This window comes from Xenopus laevis, chromosome 2S, assembly GCF_017654675.1.
Source record: "Xenopus laevis strain J_2021 chromosome 2S, Xenopus_laevis_v10.1, whole genome shotgun sequence".
NCBI classification, from domain to species: Eukaryota; Metazoa; Chordata; class Amphibia; order Anura; family Pipidae; genus Xenopus; species Xenopus laevis.
The window spans coordinates 84,465,980-84,492,787 of NC_054374.1; positions in this window are offsets into that span (position 1 = coordinate 84,465,980).

Here is a 26,808-nt window from a genome sequence, read left to right on the forward strand (position 1 = left end):
CAGCATTTCCTCTTCTAAACACAGTTCATTCAGATTATTCTATGCAGAGTGAGCATTTAATATGATCTACCCAGTCTGACTAATCTGCATTACAGACAGGGGACCTGCTGCTGGCAGGAACAGCCCCTTTTTTTTTTACTCAAAGAAGCTTTATTGAACAATCGCATATGATAACAGAGAAAATAGACTGTCAAGGTCACAAACACAAATTGTTTGCTCAAAAGTGCGCACACCCCAATACATTTCAAAGTAACAATGTAATCCAGTACCACCCCGGAATACGCTTAACAAATCAGCATAACCCAGCCTAAACCTCGGGTTCATTGCCCACCCAACCCAGACCAGTCCAGTGCCGCCAAAGAATTATATATTTCAATAGTTGACCCCTTTTGTCCAGAATGGTGCGTTCCAATTTGGCTAAGCCATCCATAGCTTTTATCCATTCCAAGTGTGTCGGGGGTAAGGGGTCTTTCCAATGCAGTGTGATAAGCCTCCTGGCCTGGAACAAAGCTTTCGTAACAAAGTGCAGAGTACTAGTGTCCAAAGAATCCCCCAAGTCAATGGAAAGTAAACAATTCCTTGCATCACCCCTACCCCAGCCAGGTATTTTAGTTGACAACCAAGTAGTTATATTGACCCAGTACGGCTGGATTTTAGGGCAGTCCCACAACGTGTGTAGTAACGTAGCAACATTCACTGTACACCTTATGCAGTTGGGAGTCGGGGATAGTTTCATGACAAACAAACGGTGTACAGTATAATATGCTCTATGTATTAAATACAATTGCAATAACGAATGTTTATATGAGTGTGCCACTATCTTGGGGGTTGTCAGCACCCACTCCCATTGATCATCATGTATGGTACCCAGGTCAGTCTCCCAAGCATCCCTCGCCTTGAGGTCTGTGTCAACATATACTGGTTTGCTTAGCTGTTTATATAATGTAGATATTCTCTTTTTATGGTTAGTTTCCAGGAGTGCATCTATTATTCGGGAATTTGCTACCACAATCCCCTTGTCCTGAAGCTGCCTAGTCAAAATTACATTTAGCCTGTGGTGAGTCAGCCATTGTGTGCTAGGGAGATCCCTTTCCTCCATTAAGCGTGGTATAGGTATAATTTGGTCATCGGCCCAAACATCTTCTAGGGTATTTATATTAAGTTCCAGCCAAATTCTAGGGGGACTTACCAAGGCGAGTGCAGGGAAAACCTCATTATGCCATATAGGGGTCTGCGGTAGGTAGGCCACATGATTCACCATCCTATGTGCCAAATTCAGCACGGCACCCTGAAGCTCCAGTAGTGGTGAACGGGCCTTCCGTGGCTTCCTAATCAGTACCATGGGCCAGACTGTAGTAGGGTGCTGCAATACCGTTGACCACAGGTGATGCAGCGGGGGAGATAGGTCCTGGTGCATCATAGGTAAAATATGTGTAAGTTGGGAGGCAACATAATAGATATACAAGTCTGGCAGTGCCATACCCCCACAGTCCCTGGGCCGCATCAGGGTAGTTAGTCTCAGCCTAGGCCTAGAGGTTCCCCAAATAAACGTACCGCAGAGGCTGTGCACACTCTTAAACACTTTTTTGGGAAGAAGGACCGGAGCGTGCCACAATACATACAACCATTTCGGCAAAATGAACATTTTGATAAGTTGAATTCTCCCCGCAGGACCTATCGGGAGGGACTCCCATTGCCTAAGTTTAAGTTGGGTCCATTGGACCAGAGGGTCTACGTTAAGCTCAGTAAACTGCGACATGGGTAGCGCAACCTGGATGCCCAGATATGTAACCGAGTCTACAACTTCCAAAGGGCAGTCAGTAAGGTTCTCACCCTCCCCTTGCTTATCCACCAGGAGCAGCACTGACTTGGTGGTATTGGTCTTAAGGCCAGATAAAGCACCAAATTTTCCTGTCAGGTCAATTAAATGTCGCAGCGACTGCCCCCTGTCCCCCAGATAAACCACCGTGTCATCAGCATAAAGTTGAATTTTTTCCACATGTAAACCTTGCTCAAACCCCCTGATTTGAGGATGAGTCCGAACTGCCTGGGCAAACGGCTCTATCGCCAGAGCAAATAAAAGGGGGGAGAGGGGGCAGCCCTGTCGCGTCCCTCTACTAAGCGTAAAGCTTGCTGTGCTGAGTGAGTTGAGTCGTAGGGAGGCCGTAGGGTGCTTGTAAAGGAGTTTCGTCATTTTAATGAAATTAGGACCAAAGCCAAACGTTGCCATAACCTGCCACAAGTAGGGCCATTCTACGGTATCAAACGCCTTGGCAATATCCAAGGCAGCTACTGCTCTGGAACCTACGTTGTCATGCGGGAGGGAAAGATTGAGATATAACCTTCTTGTGTTTAGACTAGCAGTTTTCCCGGGGATGAACCCTATTTGATCGGGGTGAATAATTTGAGTTATAATTTTCCCCAATCTTTTAGCCAACACCTTGGCGTAGATCTTCACATCTGCTGTCAGTAGGGATATGGGACGGAAGGATTCGCATAGTTGAGGGTCCTTTCCTGGTTTGGGGAGTAACACTATAGCAGCATCATACAAGGACTGTGGGAGTTGCCCTAGGACTAAAGCTTCAGTAAACATTTTCAGCAGTTGAGGGGCCATGATTTTGACATGGCGTTTGTAAAGTTCAATGGGAAGCCCATCTGAGCCCGCAGCTTTCCCCATCGGGAAGGAATCGATGGCTTCCTGGATCTCTAAAAGTGTGATATCAGAGTCAAGGAACTCCTTAAAATCTTGGGAGAGAGTTGGTAAAGTAAGAGAATTTAGAAAAGCTGCGGTCTCATTCTCATTTGCTGTGAGCTTGCTGGCATATAGGTCTTTATAAAACTCCACCAACATACCTTTAACCGTGTCAGGATCGGTATGGAGAGTTCCCTGTTTGTCTTTAAGGGCCGGTATGGGGGGAGGGGAAGTATGAGACTTAGCAATGTGGGCCAAAAGGCGCCCTGCTTTGTCCCCATATTAGGAACAGCCCCTTTTACTTTGCTTTGAGAAGCTATCCACCCGGAAAACTGAGTGGGCAATATGGGCAGGGAGCAAAAAGGAGCTTCGCAACAATAAACTTCCATATAAATCATACACCATGTTTATAAAATAGTTCCCAAAACATTACTTCCTGAGCGTTTGCACAAGTACAATCTGTAAAATATACAGCACACACACATATCTGTGTTAATATGTGCCATATGCTACTGCATTTTGTTACACATATTTAACTTTAGAAATAAAGTTCTCTTTAGAAGTTAAAGGAAGCAATGTTTATATATAATGAAGCAATCTATATATAATGAAGGAATGACCAGCAACACAAGTTTCTTAGTGAAATATTCAAAAGTGTATTAAAAATACATGTAAAGCTGATGTGTCCACTCAGGGACCTTTATATATATATATATATATATATATATATATATATATATATATATATACAAACTCGCTGATCCGCACTCCTCTTGGCCAATCCTCTCATATACCCGGGTGCTGCTACTGGGAACTAGTAGATACAAACTGGAAGATAGAAGCGCACTCCTGGGATTTCTTCAAAGGCAAATCATTTTATTAAATTCTCATAGCAGTAATCGACGTTTCGGCTCGTGTCCAGAGCCTTTATCAAGAGGCTTGATAAAGGCTCTGGACACGAGCCGAAACGTCGATTACTGCTATGAGAATTTAATAAAATGATTTGCCTTTGAAGAAATCCCAGGAGTGCGCTTCTATCTTCCAGTTTGTATATATATATATATATATATATATATATATATATATATATATATATATATATATATATATATATGTCCGCACACGCTATCTGATGATCGATAATTGTCGGGTGCTGTGCTGTAGTTGAACTGAACAATGTGCAAGAACAGAGATTCGCACGCACACCGAATCTTCTTTTCTCCGAAAGATTTATTAGAATACAAAAGCGTTACATCGTATGTACATCGACGTTTCGGTTGTGCTCTACAACCTTTATCAAGATGTGTTACTTGTGTTACAACCGAAACATTGATGTAAATACGATGTAATGCTTTTGTATTCTAATAAATCTTTTGGAGAAAAGAAGATTCGGTGTGCGTGCGAATCTCTGTTCATATATATATATATACCATATACATATATATATACCATATACATATATATATATATATATATATACCATCAGGTCCGGACTGAGAATTTAAATAGGCCCTGGCATTTCATGTACACAGAGGCCCAATCAGCCCCCACCAGCCCAATAAATACTGACTTTCTATGGCATCTTATAGCAGCCCCTCTGGCATTTGCCAGAACCCACAGATTGCCAGTCCGGCCCTGTATACCATGTACAAATATATATATATATATATATATATATATATATATATATATATATATATATATATATATTAAAATTATATATATCACTAGATTATATTTGTTGGAATATAGTTTTAAAACACTAATTTTTGGCCATAATTAAATCATGGCATTATTAGCAGAAAGCATGGCATATTACCTCTACAATTGCACTCTGCCCATTGCATTTGTGGTCATATTGTTTTCATTATTAAACCTCAATATATCACACAGTACTGTATTCCCAGAATAGAGGGCCCTGATATAGATTCAGCATATAATGAGCATGAAATAGATCAGATATCCTGTGCTATGTATGATTAAGGGCTGTGTGTGTTACACCTTTACTTTTCCTGCTTTCTGCTATCTTGTATACATACATAAGAAAATATAATCAATGCTTGTTACTTGTATGTGCCTATAAAGAGATTTTCACAGTTTAAGGAGGTATTGGAAATAATAACTTCCATTGCAGCTAGTGATTTGTCATTAAAGCAAAAATAAAGTCTGATGTTGGAAGCAAAATGGCAAAAGTAACAATTAAAATCTTTAATCTAATTAAATACATTCATTTAGCTAGCTTAGATAATGATCTTTCATAAATACTGTATATTGAAGAACAACTAAAAGCCTATTAAATACCAACTTCTTCTTCTGTGGCCTACTTCCTCCCTTTCAAGCACAGAATACATTTGCAAGATAGATGAAGTCAGGGGACTTTAAATAAAGATTCTATAACTTAATATAAATTTAATACAACTGTATTTTACTTGTAATTCTGTTCCTCTTTCACAGGCTATTAAAAACCACATTAAAGGGGAACTATTGCGATAACTAACATTTAATATAAGCTTCCTCATCCTAAAGTAAGAAATTCTTTTTGTTTCTGAAATAATCAAGTTCATCTTCACTATCCATCTATTTCTCTTCATTCTCTCTTCATGCAGGAGTTGGGTGTCAGATATTCATTGACAGTTAGATCCAATATATCTTACAGGGGGGCTTCCTTTCCTAGCAGATGTATTAGAGCTCACTCAAATAACTGATTCCAGTACAAACAAAATAACTGCCTTTTGCACAAATTCTGCAGGTAGAGATACAGTATCTCTGGTGATTTTAATAGAGTGAGCTCTAATACATCTTCTAGGCAAAATGAGCCCCCCTATAAGATAAAATTGGATCATTCCTCAACCCAACTCCTGAATGAATAGAGAATGAAGAGAAACAGATGCTGAGAGAGGAACAGTGAAGATAAACTTGATTATTTCAGAAACGGCACAGAATATTTAATTGATTGTATTTAGAAAGTTTCTTATTTCAGTATGCTGAAGCTAATGTTGAATTAAGTTTTTTGCTATATTTCCCCTTTAAGATACAAATTATGCTCATGGGCAGCTTAGCTTTGTAAAGGTGGCCTGTATATACGTAGTCAATACTCTGATAAAAAAGTTATTAGGTTACAACTGTTTTACAGATGGATTGGAAAAGATTAACACAACCGGATTAGTCGTCCCGAACTGCCTTCCCGCCAGCTAGAATGTAAATTACTGGTGGGATGGCACTCAGAGCGCTTCATTTTCCAAAGTCTTCCACAGTTGCCTCACAAGGAAACTTCGGGCGTCTTCAGAAAACGAAGTGCTCCAAGTGCCATCCCGCAAACATTCTAGCCAGCGGGAAGGCAGTTTGGGGAGATTATATTTTTCGAGATATATTATGCTCTGAAGTTGCTAAAATATCATGTAAAAGTCAATGGCAAATGGTCCCTTTAACAATTGGAACATGTTTTTTACCCACGGGATTCTCTATTGTTTGCACTGTTTTTGTTTTTCCGGCAACAAATCGAAAGAGCCGTACTCTTTGCTGTCAAATCAAAAAAGTCGCACAATTCAAATTGTTGCACAATTTTGTTGTGACTTTTTCTCACACCTTTTTATCCTAGAACAATTTTTGGCAAATTAAGGAGGTTTGGGAGTTGAATTTTTTTTTATATAGTGAAAAAAAGTTGAGTTATAGTAAATAGGCCTCCAAGTGTTTCCGGTTACACATTTGCATTTTTGTTTTGCCGCTGTATACATTTTGAATCAACAAACCTGGAGAACTGATACTTTACACTTAGGTACAGTGCCACATACGGAAAACAAATAAGAACATTACTTTCAAAAAAGGATGGCATTTTTATATAATCCACCATTTTCCCTGCAAATGGTTAATAGTAGTCCAATCAAAGATACAAATCTGCAAGTCCTATTATTTTGTGAGGCTGGCTAGAAAATGCACAACGAGGTCTAATTGTAACATTCCATGCTTTAGAGGCGCCAAGTTTTTCTAACTATAATTTAACTGGCCCAGTTGATTCAGTCCAAATTCTTGTTTGGATAATCAGCCTTTGTTTAAATATATACACAAAAAAAGCAGAGGCCAGCATTAACCTCTGGGCATGTCATGTGAGCATATTAGCCTGCAGTGTGCAGTAGCAGAAAGTCATACACAAGAGGAGGATTATTTTCCAATATTACTGTTACCGAAACATATAATCACTTCTTCCTTTTTCTTTTTGGCGATACACAAGTCTTCTTCTCAAGTTCAAGCAAAGTTGAAAAGGGAAAAAGGTCAAGAGAGTTTCATTGGGAGCACGTTGAAAGGGATACGAATAACTGAGGTCTCCCAAGTTTGGACTCAACTATCTCATATTTCACAGCTTCTCCCTAGTGTGTGGTATCTTCCCTATGATATGTTTGCGAAGAAATTAAACTCTTATTAGCATGCTAAACAAAGCGCAATGAAAAAATAATCTTATACAAATAAAAGACAGACAGATACTACAACAGTTTATGTAACTTATATACATCCGTGCAAAGCAGTCTGAGAGGATGGGATGGAAAGTACTTAGCGATTTATCATATACAAATATTAGAATTATTAATACCCCTTTCTAAGTTACAGTTGCTTAATAAGCTTTTAGAATGGACAGAATTCAGAATAAAATGATCAAGTTAGGCTTGTAGGATCTGCACATCAGCATTCAGCTAACCATACATTCACTAATAATATTATACAAAACAGATATTTGTAGGTTAATGGTGACTTGCTGATCCTGACACATTTGTAGTATAGTATCAGTTCGCTTGAGAACGGGGCAAGTTTGAAATTTCCATCTGCAACACCATCTCAGTCAGTTTATGGTGCACTGGCAGAAGAGGAAATGAAGAGGAGTTGCATAATAGGAAGGCAGCCATACTGTTTGTGACCCCTATGTGCTATCTGTCCATTCAACCGAACGCATACCTGATGGACCCATTTATGGCCACCTTTACATTCCCTATTAAAAATTAGGAGGCACCAATGTACCAAGGGGCTTAAATGTAAAAAGATATACAATTCCAATTCATTTACTGAACTGCAATCCAGCAGCGATTATATATTCAATTTCCACGATAAAACAATAAAAGGACAGCTGGGTAATTTTAGAAATAAACACATACCAGAATAAGGAAAGAAAGGAAGATATGTTATTTGTGTAAAGGTGCTTATACACAGGGAGATTTTGACAACTCTGCCACTTTTGACCATGTCAGCAGCACATTGGATCATACCTTATAAACAGGGTCGGACTGGGCAGGACAACATCAGGAAAAAACCCGGTAGGCTCTGCCCTCCCAGACCCACTCCCTGTTGAAGCATTATAGTCAGGTATATACTAGTATCTTGTTCAGTTAATGGCAGAAGGTTCATCATCATCATCATCATCATGTATCCACCATAGCTGTAGCACAACGATACAATGATTTCCACTGCTGCTTTGCAGCACTAGTGCCCAGAGTACAAATTCAAAACACTGAATAAAGTTTGTATGTTCTACCAGTGTTTTCACTGGTTTCTCTTCACACCACAAATAACCTATTGTTGAGTAAATTTGCTTTACTGTGCACACATCTGTATGACTGTAATAGGGCAATTAGCTTAAGCTTCATTGGGACTGGCGTAAGTAACTGAACACACAACTGAACACAAAGGACTGGGCAAGATGTTGACAAAATGTATTTATATCAAGCATAATAAAAATGAAACACATATTTATTAATGTAAGAATCAAGAAGGCTGGATTCCAAAGGAAAACTTTCCATGAATTCTTTTTAAACTATATGATGCTAGATATATACATTTGCACACAGCAGGCTTGAAAACATGTCTTCAAAATTGTTTAGCTCATTTAGTACAGTTTGGCTGCCCAAAGTTTGCAACTGAAAATGTAATTCTAATTACTAGGATTTTAGTACGTTGTTCCCCTGTCTGCACCTCTGCCTCCTTCACACCAAAGCTAGACTGATGAGATTTTCAGCCCTGAAAACTAAAGCTCTTTACGTTAATTTATATCATAGCAAAGGTCCTTTGGGGAGAATACATAATACCACAGTGAGGAAACCTATAAAAAGTGACTAATAGCTGCAACATTTCTTCAGTACTGAAAAAATTGTAGTTCTTCCTTTGTGTCTTTCTCATGCTGACATGAGATTTAACTGTGAACATATTGGCTGCTTTCACAGAAATTTGAACATAGGCTGCTGGAATGCTGCTTAAAGGGATAGGAAGAGGAAAATAAGGTAGGCAATTTAAAAGTAGAAATTGGCTGCTAGACTGGTAGCAGCTACTTGTAGCTGGCTTAAAATAAGTTTTATGATTTCCTGAAAGGGGGGGGGGGAGCATAGTACACCATAGAATATTGAAACCATAGATGACAAGTGAAATTAATTCTGAACAACATTAAGTGGAAGTTGCCAATCTCCCATATGTAATATTGCAAAAGTCAATGGGATCCTCTGAAGTATTCTAAAATAAAACTGATAAAAATCATTAACAAAGTAGCTCTCTTGAGCATATGCAATTAGTCCCTTCCCCCTAAAAAATATTTTCATTAAAAACAAATCTATATGTTTGGACCTATGGCTAGTCCATTGCTGAAGCACTCTAATGTGGTTCCTAGGACCCTGCTGTTATTAATATACTAGCCTTTAGATGACCAGCTGAGAAATCAATGAGGCTGCCAAATCTCATTAATCTAGCAGACCAAAATGGTAACATCTCAACGTTGTGGGAAGTAATATTCCATAAGTTCCTTGTGGTAGCTTGTCCCTTAGGATTCAATTAAAAACCAGGAAATAGAAGGCTCCAAAATACCAACAGATTGCATTTATTTATATGGGTGAAAAGCATCCAAACAAAAGCAGGTGAACGATTAGGGGGATTTCCTCCATTAAAACTACTTTTTTGTTCTCTCACCTTTTCTATATAAACCAATTACATGGCACCAGCACACCCAAGTAATTTGTATTTGGTTCTATTTTATACTATAATTTTTTTTGAAAAATTATAATATTTAATATCTTGCAAAAGCATTTAGCTAATCATCCACCATTCTAGGTATTCTAGGCCTGGAACACTGAAGAAAACTTTCATTAACAAATACTGGTTTAAGATGTGTGGCTGAACAATAGTGTTTTGGAAAAAGTTTAACTTTAAAAACATGAGGAGACCAAATAACTCCTGGGACCAGGCCCGGATTTGTGGCGAGGCCACAAATGCCCGGTCCTAGGGCGGCAAAATTTCAGGGGTGGCATGCCGCCCCTGAAAGACTAGCATTAGGGAGCTGGTGCTCCCCTGCACACTCACGCGCACACCCGCTCGTGTGGGGGTTGGTGCGCGTCAAAGGCAGCCGGCTCCAGGACCTGGCGGCTTAGCAGGCACCATACGAGGAAATCCGTTCTTGCCTGGGACCCAACTTGAGTGTGCTTAAATATTATAGCAAATGTCTATACTGCTACCTCCTAACTATAAGTGGGGCCCATAATAATTGCAAATGTTCCAATAAGCCAGTAAGGGGCCGATTTATTACAATTTGAAATCAAAGGTGAAAACAAGAAATTGCTTACTGAAATTAAAATTTCCCCTGTAGTTCGAAATTTTCCTTATATAATTTTCTTGCAATTTTTTTTCAATGCCATTTTCTTGCATATTAATATTCAGGAGCTCAGAGGTATTCAGTCTTATGCAATGGAGAAAGGCATGGGCGATTCTCAAGATTAGTGTATTTGTGCAATTGGAGCCTGTGGAAATGTCACACAGGTTGAGACCACATTTCTTGGGCAACTTCATACTCAAAAAGACACCATAACTAATAACTGAGAGATATTAACACTAGCAAAACAACACAAGGGCCAGTTTGTGATATTTCAGGCATGGGATAAATCAATATAAAGTTTTAATGTTTTAGGATTCTGATTCATGTATTTTTGATATCATTTACATAGTGGATTATGTGTATTTACTTTTCATCATTATTACAAAAGGTAGATTTTAAATCTGGGTTCTGCCTGTTCCATCTTCATGCATACCCCCATATATCCCTGAAACCTACTCAGTGAGCTAATGTCCCAAGCAATTATTCAAAAAACAAAATATAGACATTATCTAATTTCAGGCATTTATTTGTGCAAATTCACCAAACTTTTAACAATTTTGTGTTGAATAAATACATTACATACCACATAGCAGTGTCTTATCTGTGTCTCCAAACCTCATGCAAGCCACACCCTCCTAACACGTTTCACACCATTGGGTGCTTCATCAGAGGAGCTAATGGGCAAGACTCAGTTAAAGGAAAAAAATGTATATTGTGGTTTATGTCCAGAATTCTCCACAGACACAATAATTCGTTTTTTGTATATACAATAAAAATGTCATTACATTTCCGTTACATATAGGTATATACAATGCATTTTATAGGCAAAAGAACTCATTATTGTGATGGGTCTATATTGGAGTTCACACTTTGGGAAGAATGTTAATGCAAAACATGTGACATATATTAGAATAGGGTATAAAATATTTACAATGTACCGTGAATGTATTTTACTTTTTGAAGTACTTTTAAAATTACCATAAATGTTACTGAATGAAAACACTTTGTTTGAAACACCTCTTGAAAGCATTTAACTAGCACCAACCTTGTTTAGGTTTCCAAAAAAATATTAACTAAAACTGCTAATGGACATCGGTGGTAGTAAAATCTTGCCTGCAAAATCCATTAGTTGTCAAGAGCACTGTAAGGTTTGGATCTTACAGTAAAACCTGTAAAGAGCAAGAGTCGGGTTTCACTACTGAGACATTTAGGTGTGAAGACCCAAATGGCATTAGACATGAACTTGTTCTCGTGAACCTACTGAACTCTGTCTGCTCTTCAGCAAATACTTTACCATTGGATTTTACAGGGTTTTAACCTGCCACCTAACCAAAGACCTGCTTAAACATCTTCACAGAAATTCAACTTTAATGCATCTTGTCTGTTCAGGGGAAGGTTTACAACTTTGCTGTGAAAATACCTTCTGCCTGAAGAAATCCTCTGTGCTTCAGCTCTCTGTATGCTTTCTAGCTACAAGGTTAGGACAAGATGTGCACATCAGTAGCACATTTCCATCTGGAAATCTTTTCAGATGGGAGTGAATTCCACAGAATTCCCAGCTGATCCAGGCTACACACATTTGCATCTTGCCTCACCAAATTAAGCTCACTCCAATGGCTCAAGTGGAATGTGGGAAAGTCCCTTTGCTTTAATTGTGATTGACGACATTGCCAAAAAGAAGGCACTAGAGGATGGACAAGGATTTTATTTCAGTTGATGACAGGTTTACATGGTTTTGTCTGGGGTTATAATAGGTGACCAGTTCAGGGGGAATCAGTGGGTTTAGAATTGCACTTTGTAAAGGAGCCAGCTTTAGCTGGTATGTGTTGGTCTAGCAGCTGTTGAGGCCAATGCTAATCTATTTTCTCAGAACGCTGCTGCAATAAGACAACAGTAGGCATCGAATGTTTATAAAAGTGTTATATTATTTTTATTATAATTATATTTTTAATATATTAATCATGGTATGATGTTTAAGGCCCCCATACACGGGCCGATAAAAGCTGCAACAGACCGAGTCGGCAGCTTATTGGCCCGTGTGTGGGGCCATCTGATGGGATGGCCAGATCTCGATCGGGCAGGTTAAAAAATCCCGTCGGATCCTGGCTGCATCTGTGTGTTTATGCAGTCCGGTGATCTGACCGCCCATATCAAGTGCATTATGATCCGAACAGCCTGATATCGCCCACCATCAATGTGGGCATATCAGAGACAGATCCTTTTGTTTGGCGACATCGCCAAACTAGTGGATCTCTACGTCTACGGCCACCTTAAGTCTTTGTTATTGACTCTCTCTTTAGCCCAGTTAGTGTGGTCTGCATTATATATTAAAAGCTAGTTATATGCTGTGGGCCATACGAAGATAGGACAGAAGGAAAAAGTGTATGCAAGTGACAATGATTTAATGTAGTTAACATTAACATACTTTAATTAGGTAAAACTCTTTTACTAATACAGATATGTTTTAAATGAATGGTTTCAAGGCACTTTAGCTCTTGTAAACAAGAGTTCCCGGGATGCTCGGACGGGAACATAGATAAATGAGGTTGCTTTTTATAAATGGATAATGAGTATAGAGTTTACAAGCTAAGTTTACATCAATATGCTTGATGGGCACATGTATGTGTTGAGGAGGGTAAAGAATAGACGTCTACTTGGAACGATAAGGGGTTAAAACTGTGGCCTTATAAATATGAGCTTGTACATTCATTTCCACTCTTATAAGATCCCATACTTAGCACTTTATGTTCCTGAGCTTCACCTTGCCCATCTGCGCTTGGTAGAACTTGTAATAATAATATAATTGTTTCTTTCTGCTTTGCAGACCGGAAGGCCAGGAATGAATCGTCCTGGGAATAATACGCATAATTGTAAAGTGTTTTGGAAATGAGAAGTGCTCTATAAATACCTTATATTATTGCTGTATAAAAGAAAGAAAAATAGCAATATCACAAGAAATTCAAAAGTTTTAGTGAGCAATTGTTAAAGCACCAGTTCATCATACACGATTAAAAACATATGAAACATACTTTTTATTTCCTCTTTTCTGTATATATGAAATGCAATGTTTTTCTTGGCAGTTTTCATAGGTTTGGGAAAATGTATTTAAGAGATTGGGTGTTCAATGATTGCTGCCCTATAAAAGGTGAATCTAGAGTGCAGGCATCCTGATTCAGTAGATTAAGGCCATTTACGCGGAGGAATATTATCATTTGAAATCATTTCTATAAGAGAAATGTAATAAAAGTTGTTTTAAAAAAAGTGCAATTCAATCAATTATTTTCTTAGTGCAAACAATTTTTCCTTTGCATTTATTTCATACATACTTTGCACATTGTGTGCATTTTCTGGTTATTATGTTATAAAACTTCTTAACAAAACATTATTTTTGCATCAAAGAATTATATCTGCAAAATTCATTTTTCTGATTACAAACTTTTATTGCACTATGTAATACAAATTGCCCCCAAAAAAATGCAATATTTAAATCTGCATAGTGCATTTTTTTCCAGTAAAATATTTTAAATTTTCAGGGGACCAGTAAAATTTGTGTAAAATTCAGGAACATGTCAGGGAAATGTATTATGCGTAATATATAGGTGGGACCAGAAAAAACAGATGTAAAATGAAGGAAAAATTACAATCATGGGATGTAAAATTGAGGTTTCACTGTATAGGTATGGGACCTTTATATATGCTTGGGACCTGGGGCTTTCTGGATAATGGATCTTTCTGTAATTTGGATCTTCATACCTTAAGTCTACTAGAAGATCATGTAAACATTAAATGAACCCTCCAAGATGGATTAATTATATCTTAGTTTTGATCATGCACAAGGTACTTGATATTTCAGGGTAAAAGGGCATCGTTTTTAAATATTTGTATTATTTGGATAAAATGGAGTCTATACAATGTGAGAGTGTCCATGTGTAAATGAAGCAAATAATACTTCAGCACTGTAATATGTCACTAGGCTCAATATTTATTTAATATATTATTTTTATAATAATTTATTTTTCTCATTGCAGAGGGCTATAACCTTTTTTGTTATTTTTCCCTCCTCTTCCACTTGCATGGTGCATTAGGAGGATCAGACACCTACAGTAGCACTGTTGCTGAACAGTGCTTTAGCAGATGAACTGTGAAAGCATTGCTTTTCACTGCAAACCTTTGCTCCTAGAACTCATAATATATCTATATATTTTTTAACTTAGTACCGGGCTGGCTTCCCTTCAGCTAAACCCATCAAACCAACACTTCCACACTGTTTGTTCCTGCCAAGTGACCCCCTTCTGGCAACAGGACATGCCATCACCACAGGCGCCAAGATGTGGTAACAATCATCAGGATCACCGCCAAAGTAGACGCCCAGGTAGCCTGCACAAGTGTTTAACCCCAGGAAATTTGAATGTACAGTTCCAGATAATTAAAGAAACATTTCTTGGAGCAAACACAAAAAGAAATTATGCTATATTAAACGGGAATCTTTGATTTTTTTAATAAAAAATCTAAATATTAAAAAAAACTTGATTAAATAGAACCATGAAAAAAAACTTTAACGCATCGAATTTGTATTCTATTCATCATTTTCAACAGGTCTACCAAACTCTTAAAAAATGACAAAATATTCAAAAACTTGATAAAAAATTGATAAAATGCCCACTAACTTCTACAGGAACTACAGATGCCAATGTTTGACATTCAAGTTTTTGGCCTAATAAATCAAACATTTGAAAAATCATAAAAAAATTGAATTCAAATGTTGATAAATTAGCCCCTAATTCTGGTTCAAAACTAACACAACCTTATTAAGAGGCAGCAAGAAGTTAGTAATTTTCACTTAATAAAATAGGACCAGACTGTGTGTACCACATTAACCAAAACACATAATGGTGAGATAGAATTATGTCAGAATAAGATGACACTTCCTCTATGCCAACCTGCTTGAGTTGACATTTTTGTTTATTAGTATCATATATTCAGTTCTAAACTGTGTGAAGGAATGCCAGCACTCGTGTCTATCAGAAGCACTTTGCCTGGGTGCAGTACAAATGATAACATGGTCAATTCTTAAAGTTTAATGGACTGTATAACTACACATATTTATAACTGTATTTATAGGGTGGAACAATGGAAATAACCCAACCTGTTCTTTTTACAAAACCAGAAAGCACTAAGGCCCACCTTAGCATAATATTTCTATTTACAGTTATCAGCTCCCACATTCTACTCCAATTTGTTTTACTTGTCCAAATGGAACTGGGATGTAGCAGCCAAACTGCATATTGTCCATTAACTGGATTACATGGTAGATTAAGAGCTGTTCAGAGGGCTTGGGTCACCCATTCACCTTTTTGATGTTGCAACTAACCCTCCGACCAACAATACCAATGCTAACCTTTAAGAAGAAGAGGGCAGCGGGCAAAGCAATAATTGAACAGTAGAAGCATTAATCATGTTTCTGTTCCTTGGTGGAATACTTCTTTGCCTGTCACTTGTATCCTGGGACCAGGATGAAAATGAATAGATTTACAAAAGCTCACCATAAATAAGACACAAATTGGGTACAGCGGCCCCTTGTTATTGCCCCAAACATAGTTGTACCTAGTGAGCCCAATTTTATTTATCTCACGCCCTCTTTCTAGTCATATACCTGGAGTATGTATATGCATTGCCATGTTATCATTTGTACTGCACCCAGGCAAAGTGCTTCTGATAGACACAAGTGCTGGCATTCTTTCACACAGCTTAGAACTGAATATATGATATTAAAGGAGAAGGAAATCTCCAAGGCGGTTTATTGCCAACAGATTAGCCACAATAGTGCAAGATAGAATGCTATATTTATTCTGCAGAATGCTTTACCATACCTGAGTAGACAGCTCTAGACACTGTCTCTGTTTGTTTAGCTGCCATATAAGCTTGGTGTGACATCACTTCCTGCCTGAGTCTCTCCCTGCTCATTTACAGCTCTGAGCTCAGATTACAGCAGGGATGGGAGGAAGGAGCGGAGAGGAGCAAACTGAGCATGCTCAAGCCCTAGCCCTGGAGGTTTATGCTGAAAACAGGAAGTCTGATACAGAAGCCCATGTGTACACAATAAAAGGAAAGAAATGCTGTGTTTCTTTTGACAGAGGACTCAGAGCAGCATTACTTTGAAGGTTTACTGGTGTATTTACAGTATATAGACCTTTCTGATAAAGCTTATTTCATTTTAGCCTTTCCTTCTCATTTAATAAACAAAAATATCCACTCAAGCGGGTTGGCATAGAGAAAGTGTCAGCTCATTCATTCCTTGAACAGAATTCTATCTCACCATTATGTGTCTTCTTGGTTAACTCCTTCACAATGCAGTTTTTGTGCCTACAGGACATACATGGAGCTCAGGGCCCCTATAACTACCTGTCTAGTAGCTATGACTGTATCCTGGTAACCTTATAAGGTAAAATCTGGCTGTAAACAGTAGTGATGGGTGGATTTCTCTCTCTCAAACATTCCCGGAAAATCGTGAAATCTGAAAGTTCACGAAAAAAACGTGAAATTCAAACATTTTCACGAAAAAAACTAGCAATTCAAAGTTTTTCACGTAAAAAACGAGCAATTCGAACTTTTTCACTATATAATCGAGCAATTTGAATGTTTTCATGGAAAAATCTAGCAATTTGAAAGTTTTCACTAAAATCGAGCAATTCGAAAGCTTTCACTAAAAATCAAGCAATTTGAATGGTTTCACTACAAAATCAAGCAATTAGATCATTTTCACTGAAAAATCGGAAATTGACGCCGGCGAATTTTCACCGGCAAATTTTCGCGGGAGATTTGCGAATTTATGCACTGGCAGTGAAATGTGGAAATTCACCGCAAATTCGTGAACAGAGTTATAAATAAGAAAATCTTATTCATTAGGTTTTCACACACACTGCTGGATTTTTAAAATAAATTACATATTTTGAAAAGTTATATATTCCATACAGTCACTGAAAAAAAATTGAACTTTTCCTCCAGTTTTTTCTTCTAATACATGTTTTCTTTTCTGTGACAGATCTTTTTTACACTGAACTTCTCCTGAGCCTCCATGTGTTCATTCCAATGACCTTTGGGCAACTTTGAAGAAATGCTCCATTACTAAAATGAATTATTCTTCTAATAAGTACATTGTCTTCTTAAATATGTTTTGAAGTAGTCCTGGATTTTGTCCACACATTCATTTTGAAATGACAATATGACAATATGACAAACATGTTAAAGGGATACTTCTATGAAGGATAATATTTGTACAAAAACTATATTGCCTTCATTTCCCTTGGCTGGGATATTTTATTATATGTGGCTTTTGTGGCTAATTGTTCCTACTCATAAGATACAATGAAAAGGAAAGGAATAAGCCAAAGTAAGAATGATTGTGGTTTACCAAACAGTTTTTAAGCTTACTTAACTTACTGTGTAAGTCCCATCATCCCTGATCTGTTACTACTCTCACCCTCTACATACAGTCATGTTATGCACCTTCCTAATTGGGTATGGGAAACAGGAAACTGCATGGTGTGGCACCACGTTATGTAGACACTTTACCAAAGTTCTGTAGGCAGGCCATAGCAACAACTCCATGACATTAACTATATAACTCTGTTGTATTTGAGAAGAGATACATCAGAACTGGCTATGGGATTAGATTAACTGCTAATTAGGGTTGTCACCTTTTTTTTGTATGAAAACGGGCAGGGGGCAGGCCGGTGACGTGGGGAGGCATGGCGGGTGATGCCAGGGGTGGGACTGATGATGTGGCGATCAGCGATTGGCTGATCGCCATGTTATTCACTTCAATGTCCTAATTTCCAAAAACCGGAAAATTTCCAAAAACCGGAAATCCAGACAGTTGGCAACCCTACTGCTAATTCATATTAGCATATCAATGGCAATATCAGCACGCATTCTTATTTGTATGTTATCTGACATCTCAGCAGAATGACCAATATGATTTTAGTATAGTAGTAAGAAACCCTCCTATATTAAACATTTAAACCAAATGGGACGAACATGCTTCTTGCCCAAAAAGGTGGGTTGCAACACATGCTTTGAACTGTACTATGCTAAACTAGCCAAGTAACTACTAATCCATTCTGTGGTGGGTGAGCAGAACCATGAATATTTATAAAATCTAATTCAGGAAACATTTAACTCCCAGTAGCATTATGGAAAAACATAGTATTGCATAATTTCCCTTTATTCTAATATATTTCACACAGGCAAGTGTTTATAAAGTACATATTTGCCTGTAAAAAGCTCATCACACCGTATCGTATCCCTTGGACATATGAAAGGAATAAAAATGGAATGGCAAAGCCAGCTTTATTAATATATTTTTTTATGTTAACTGGGTTAACGATAGGTATCCGCCGCCAACAGTGACAGGATCAATGGAACTACAGAAATAGTCAGGGTTAATGGGCACTACTCAGGCCTTTACACAGAACAAGATGGGAAAATAGGATTGATTTGCCCACATGGGACTGTAAAAATTGTACTGTACTGGCACTTATCCAGCATTAACTGGTAACTGGGAAATGTAAAAGCCAACAGGCAAACTGTTAAAGCAAAGAACAAATAACTGGGAGCTTCTGCCAAAAATCTTTTATATACTGAAAACAAAACCCATTTTAGTTGGGAAGCTTTTCGTTTCAAGCTGTTATATTTAGTAGTTATCGACTGAGAACAGAAATTATGATTTTAGGAACAAAATATGTCTCTGCTATATTGTCCCATACACTGCAGGATACATTCCTCAATATAGCCACAGCTTGGCGGACACAACAGCATCAAAATGTCAACAGTCTTTATGCAGCCAATGAATGCACCCCAGTTATAAAATATAAGGAAATGAGAAGTCACTGAGGAGTTCTGTGACCACAAACATGATGTATTACAGGCCATGGCACTGTTCTAAGTAGAAAGTACATTTCTTCTAGTTAATGAGTGAAGCAACTAAGAACTAATTATAACCAATGTTATAAAGCCCTTTTAGTATCTATGGGAAGTCTTGAGATATGAAGTTTTCTGGATAAGTAGTCTTTCCATAAAGAGGAGCACCATATATTAAGGCTACATTTTTCAACATTACATTACAACATGGATTGTTCATCTTTTTGTAACATTTTTCCATGATGTCCCTGTTGCCAATACAGGAATAGGACCCGTTATCCAGAATTCTCGGGACCTGGGGTTTTCCGGATAATGGATCTTTCCGTAATTTGGATCTTCATGCCCTAAGTCAACTAGAAATTCATGTAAACATTAAATAACCACAATAAGCTGGTTCCAATAAGGATTAGTCATATCTTAGTTTGGATCAAGTACAAGCTACTGTTTTATTATTACAGAGAAAAGGGAAATCACTTTTGGATTATTTGGATAAAATGGAGCCTACGAGAGACAGCCTTTTTGTAATTTGGAGCTTTCTGGATAACGGGTTTCTGGATAACAGGATCATATACCTGTACAAGCATTCTACCTGAAAAGACCTTCTTGCACAAATGATCTCTGTTCTAATTCACATACTGAGTTACAAAAAAAAAATCATAAATTGTGTTTTGTTTTAACCTAGAAGAGAAATCTTTCTAATGCATAATGCCAAAATTCCAGATTAAATTAACATTGCATTTTAAATGTAATTGAAACTAGCAAAGAACTGTAAGGCTCCCAGAACGACAGTAGCCATTTGGAAGGTAATATAGTTGATAGGTCATTATGACCTTATAACACCAGTGGTGGAATAATATTTTTCATAATCTGTACAATATGTCACATTATCCTTTCTGATGCAAACAAATACCATACTATAATACTATACTACCCTTATTTGAAAGTGTTATGCAGTATACCGATTTTTTTATAAAGCATTAGAGCTTTACTTTATCCTGTCTGAATCCCTTTCTACCACTTAGGCTCATGACAAAGTAAATTGCAAATATGTAAGCTGGTCTATATGACTGACAACACTACTCCAGTATAGGGTGGCTTTAAACTATAGAAACTGATTTAATATGCAGGAGGTTATATGCAACATATTGCATTCCTCTCAACAATCAGTTTTTTTTCTGGACAGGCCCTGTTTCTATAGCACAATAGGAGCATGGCTTTCCTAAAACTGGTCATAGCTAAGGTAGATCTATGTCTGGGAACATATTTGTACTGAATGGATACATGATATATTGGCAACCTTGTCCTGTTTTTTATGTAGAATCGTGGCTATATAATATTATAAGCTGGCTGAGAGATTATTAATGCATCCAGTTGTATTTTTAAAAATGTTTGTTGATTGGGAGACTAATAATGCACAAAAATGATGGGTTAATAAATCATTTAGTTTAATCTAGGCTAAAGGGTTAATAATATATAGCTTAGCTACTGTACTGGCATATTGCTTGTTTACATCATACCACAAATGTAGATTTCATAGTACTACTATGTTCTATCTAATACTCATATTGATTTATATATATACTTCTTGCAATATATAGTACAATTACTTATACTACTTCAAATACGATTGTATATCATTGATTTCAATCTATTTAAACATGTTTAATCTGCACACAGTTGCCTCTTCTTGCCAGTGCAGCTCTTGAAGCATTACCATGACAATAGCTGATGCCGAAACAAGGCCTGATAATGAAGCAACGTACAGTATTCTCCCCTCCCTTTCGAAAATATTCTGAATCTCAATCAGTGTCTGCCCATTTCTCCATATGTTACATGATAAAACAAATTAGAAACCTGTAGTTATCAAGCCTTTAAGAGTTCTTGCATTTTGAGTTAAAGTAGTTCCTGATTAAAAATACAAATATTTCACAGGATCACAGCGAAAGAGCCACGGTATTAGAGAAAACAGGGATCTGAACGTAAACTGATTACATATGCATCAAGTATCCCAGTCACTAAGCATTTGTGGATAGTAGGGATGAGATACTTTCTTTGCTTATTACAGCTTCTTGATCCAAAGAGATTTACTCAACTGGTTTCAATTAGACTTTTTAAGCTAGTAAAATAACATCCATAAAGCCATATTTATAGGAAAACTCAGAGTGAAAAAATGAATGCCAATGATGTTGATGAAATCCATGTCCTCTTTCCCCCAGCTCTGTCTTAAATCCCCCCTTCCTTCTGCTCCTTACTGTCATTGTAATAATCATTTGATGACCATTAGCAAGCAAAAAAAAAAAAGTGTTTTCATTTGAATAATCCATAGCAGCAAAATGAAATCGGAGGGACTGGAAGGATAATGGCAAGCCAGTGGCTCTGGAGATGTTAGTTTCTGGTTGATACAAGTTCACTGTGCCCTAATGACCACTCTTTGGGAACAAACATGTACATAAAAGGTAAAAGTGCCAATCAGAATCAAAACCAGAACTAAAGCAGACATGTATTAATGGATGATGAGTAAACATAACATGCAATAAATAATATAGTCGTGCTCCGATCCTGCCAAATCTCCGCACATGGAGACAAAAGATGACAAAAAGATGAAAGCCAATCAGAAAGAAATGATATCAATTTCCCTTTTTTAGTGAGTTGGAAGGGTTGAATAGCGTGCTGAAGACACACAAAGCTTTCAGCTCAGCTAATGCATGACAAGTATTCATAGGTTCACAGAAAGCTTAATTAGTCTTGATAAGATCCGTCCGCTAGCTGTTTAAAAAAAAAAATCTTTAAAATTGGAAGCATGTGATGGGGGGATAGGGAAATGACAAAATAGCACTGATTATTATCTAACAAGCAATAAAATACTTCCTCGCCTTTTCTATACTGAAGAGGAGACCTAAAGCTGGAATGTGGCTTGAGATTTTGTATTTTATATATTGTACCAGCAAGAAGGGTTCAGCAGCCCTGCAACAATAACGGCTTCCAAAGTTGTATACATCAGATTGTCATCTTGGATCTTGCTGAGCTTTTTAATTTTTTTCTTTTGAATCTCTTTTGAGACACAGATCTTCACTGGTGATGGGTGAATAAATTCGGCAGGCATGGATTCATATTGAATTTCCGCGTTTCGCCACCAGCCAATAAATTCGCAAAACTATGGCAAAAATTCAGCAGCCAAAAAAGATCAGAATTGTCATGCGCATATTTGCGCAAAATTATCCAAACGCCTATTAACTTTGATGCAGTTTGTGAATTTTTCATTGTTTAGAGAATTTTGTGGTAAAGTCGCAAATTTTTCGGCAAAGCGAAATGCCAGAGATTCGCCCATCATTAATCTTCACTGCTATGTTTGACTCTGTCTAGTAAACATGTCCAAAACCAAAAGTATATGAAAGTCATTTTTATAAAAAGACTGGTCAGGAATCTGGTCCTGGCACCAAATGGCACAAAAGTGTTTTTTTGAATCACCTCAGAAGAGACCTTCTCAGCTGGTGTGGTAGGACACAGAGGGCATCTGCCTTGGTGAATATCTCCAGAAAATGTAAGTTGTAGAAGCTTCCAGTAGATTGGGAGTATATTAAGTGTGACCCCAATATATTGGTAGAATCCTTATTAGTGGACCAGAAAAGGTGCATGCTTAAGGAAAGGGCAGTTCTCTAGGGGGTGGACTATGAATCTGGCTGAAACTAAACAGGGTATGGCCTAACCACCCCTGTAGTATCAAAGTTGGGGTGCATGCTGAGGATAGTGGTCCAACATCCCTTGGAGGGTCACAAATCTTCAATTTATATATTTGTAGAAACCTGTATTTCCTGCTTTGCTCTCAGGCCTAATTTCTGTAAACACGCTATTACTAACTAATTATTACTACAGTATATTTGGTTTAGAATTTAGCAATTTACTAATACCTCTGTATTTGCATGTCTACACCACCAAATCACAACATGGACATTCCTCAGTACAGCTTCAACCACAGTGGAGTAGGCTACAGATGGCTTGACATCTTTTAGCAGACCCTCTACTTATGACTTAAAATGTGTAATGGGGTTTCATTCTCCATTATGGAACAACTAAAGGAACAACCATAAAACAAATTTTAGTTGAGTCTGACCCTTGTTTGATTTCTGAAACACCCTTACTTTCAGCACAGACATAAAATCCATGTATTTCAGAAAGTAAAAAAATACACAGATGACCTCAAAGGAAAAGCCAGGAAATCAGTTTTGAGCAGAACATAAACAAAAGGCCTTTATATGGCTTCATTTAACCCATTCATAATTGAAATAATTTCAGAGCAGAATGAATGGATAACACTGTCCTCAACTAAGCTGGCTTATGCCATCTGACTATATTCAAACAGCTGTTGTATTAAAGGAGCCAAAAACAATTATCTTTAGCCAGTCAGCCCCAAAGTGTCACTGTTAAATTATATATTTCTGTACAATAACATATATGAAAAGCATTATATATAGATATATATATATGACCTTTTACTACAATAATTAGTATGGAAGCATAATAATATATAGAATTCAAGAAATATTTGGTAGAACAGTTCAGACAGTGTCACAATTTGTTAAGTCAGGACCAGGCCAAGTCATTACTGCACCCCAGGAACAGCACAGCTGCCAAGCCACACTCCCCCTTCGTGTGCGCAACACCGTGTGCATGCTCTTGCGCCGGCACTCACATATTGCGCATCAGGAGGGGGAAGCTGGAATTCTGTGTATGTCAGGAGGGGGAGGAAGGATATCCATGTGGCCAACCTATTTAGGAACTAGGGACAGTCTAGTTCCTGCCTCTTCGGCCTACACTTAATTCTGGCCCTGCTTACATTACATAGCACAAGCTAGTCTATGTAAGATTGTGTATAGATTCTTTTATTGGCTATGGTAATGTAAGAACATGTGCCAGTGAGTGGGGAGTATCTAGTAGTGTTACTGGATAGGACTGTTTGTTTGTCAGTCTAACAATTATTCTGGTGTTTGTGTGAATGTTGTCATTTGTGTGAGTTTTTTTGTCTTGGCCCATGATGCAATTTGTAATTTTTTAATTCTAATGTTTTATTTGAGACAATAAGGTTAAAATGTACATTGTAAGCCTGCTGAGACAGATTTTAATACACATATAACAAGGAAATATAGAAGCTAAAGTGCAAAAAAGTAGGCAGGAATAAGGAGCAAAGTTATTAAAATAAAGAATGCATTTTTTCTGCTATTCAAGAAAATTGCAGAAAATATCTCAATGTCCATTTTTTTAATTTGTTTTCTTTTTTTCTTTGAATTTTATTCGGTATATACAGTATGACCAAGCAAGAAAAACAAAGGGACAGTCTATGTCAGCACAGAATATCACTGCGAACAAAAACGCCAGTTGAACATAAGTTACACAATGTCACGTTATTTGGTGCCAAGACTCATTCAGATAAGACTATTAGGAGCGAGTGGGAAAGGCCCTATCTTTGTATGGGTGTTAGGTATAGGCAGTTATAGCTGACAGGTAGCAACCCAGTTATATATTATAAAATCAAAGAAACTGAAAGAAAAGATGTAAGTTGCATTTTCTATATGGAAAGGCCCTGAAAGGCCCTGAGGTGGATTTTTCTATAAGGTGGATATTCAATGTATCATTAATGGACCAAGGTTCATTTTATAAAGGGTAGCAATGACAAACATCCAGATATACCCTACCAAAGCTTTGTCAGTGTCTGTGGACAACAGTAAAAGAGGGGTACCTAAAGTTTTAGGGGCAGATTTATCAAGGGTCGAATTGAAAATTCAAAGTTAAAAAAACAAGAATTTTGAGCTATTTTTGTGTATTTCAATTAGGGAATAGTCCAAATTTGATTTGAATTTAAAAAAAATGTGTAAATTTGAATATCGAAATTTATCATGTACTGTCTCTTTAAAAATTCGACCTCAACCATTCGCCATCTAACACCTGCCGAATTGCTGTTTTAGCCTATGTGGGACCTCCTAGAACCTATCTGGAGTATATTGGTGGACTATGAAAAATGTGACTTTTTTTTTTAAAAATCTTTTTTAAATACTAATCGAATTCAATCGAATACGATCTTACTTCAATTCGAACGATCAAATACAGCCTATTCCCCCCAAAAAAACAATGATTTTTTTAATAAATTTCGCTTGGCAGATTTATAAAGGTCGAGGTGAATTTTTGAATGAAAAAAATTTGAATTTCAAGCTACCATATATACCCGCGTATAAGCCGAGTTTTTCAGCACCCAAAATGTGCTGAAAAAATTGACCTCAGCTTATACGCGGGTAAGAACCTCTTGTAGATGAAATACGGTAGGAAGGCTGCCTCACCGGTAAATTTCAGGAGGCGCCACCCCCCGAGTCCTCAGCCCGAGTCCCTGGAAGTCCACGTGTCGCGCCCGGAAGCCCCACAGCTCGAGCAGCAGCCGGACGCCCCCTAGCGTTTCCCCGCAATTTACACCCGATCCCCGGCCGCCTCTGCCTTGTGCTCCCGGCTGCCTCCCCTCTTTCTGCTCCGAGCCGTATCTGCGCAGCTCTCTCCGCTTCCCCCGGGAGCGTCTGTATCTCTCCGCGGCTCTTCCCTCGTCTCCAGCTGCTGCTGCCGGGTCTCACCTTCCGGCCAATGGGGGAGGAAGAGCCGGAGAGTCGGGGAGAGCGACCTCAGCAGCCCCAGCGCGGAACTGGCAGTCTGTGTCCGACACAAACAACTACCGGTATTAGAAACTTTCTCAGCTCTGCATTAACATACCGGTATGTTATCAGCCTTGTCATTATTGTGTGGGGAGTGTGTGTACGGTATATAGTGTATGATGGTGTGGGTAGAGAGTTTGTGTGTGTATATAGTATATGTGTGGGGAGTTTGTGTGTATAGTATGTGTGTGTGATTATTTTGTGGGAAGAGTGTGTGTGTAAAGTATATGTGTGTCTATGTGTGTATAATTGCTAGTGGAAAGTATATTTTGTCTCAGCTGAAAAATATCTGTAATATAAATCCACTGAGGGGGGGACAAATTTTCAGTGATTTCGTTTGCGCTGTAGTGATTGTAGCATGAAGGGTCTTAGTTGTGTCTAGGCTTATACGCGAGTCAATAAGTTTTCCCAGTTTTTGTAGGTAAAATGAGGTACCTCGGCTTATACACGGGTCGGCTTATACACGAGTATATACGGTAATAAATTTTCGCATGGCAGATTTATCAAAGGTCGAGGTGAATTTTTGAATGAAAAAAATTTGAATTTCAAGCTATTTTTTGTGTACTTAGACTAGGGAATCGTCCAAATTCGATTCGAATTTGAAAAAAATTTAAAAATTCAAATATCAAAATTTATCATGTACTGTCTCTTTAAAAATTCAACTTCGACCATTCACAATCTAAAACCTGCCGAATTGCTGCTTTAGCCTATGGAGGACCTCCTATGACCTATTTGGAGTCAATTGGTGGACTTTGAAAAATCAAAGTTTTTTTTGTGAAAAACTTTGAATTGAATTTGATCGAATGCGATATTCCTTCGATTGGTACAATTCAAATTTGGCTGAATACGGACTTACTTGATCAAAAAAAGACCTATTCGACCAAAAAAAAAAC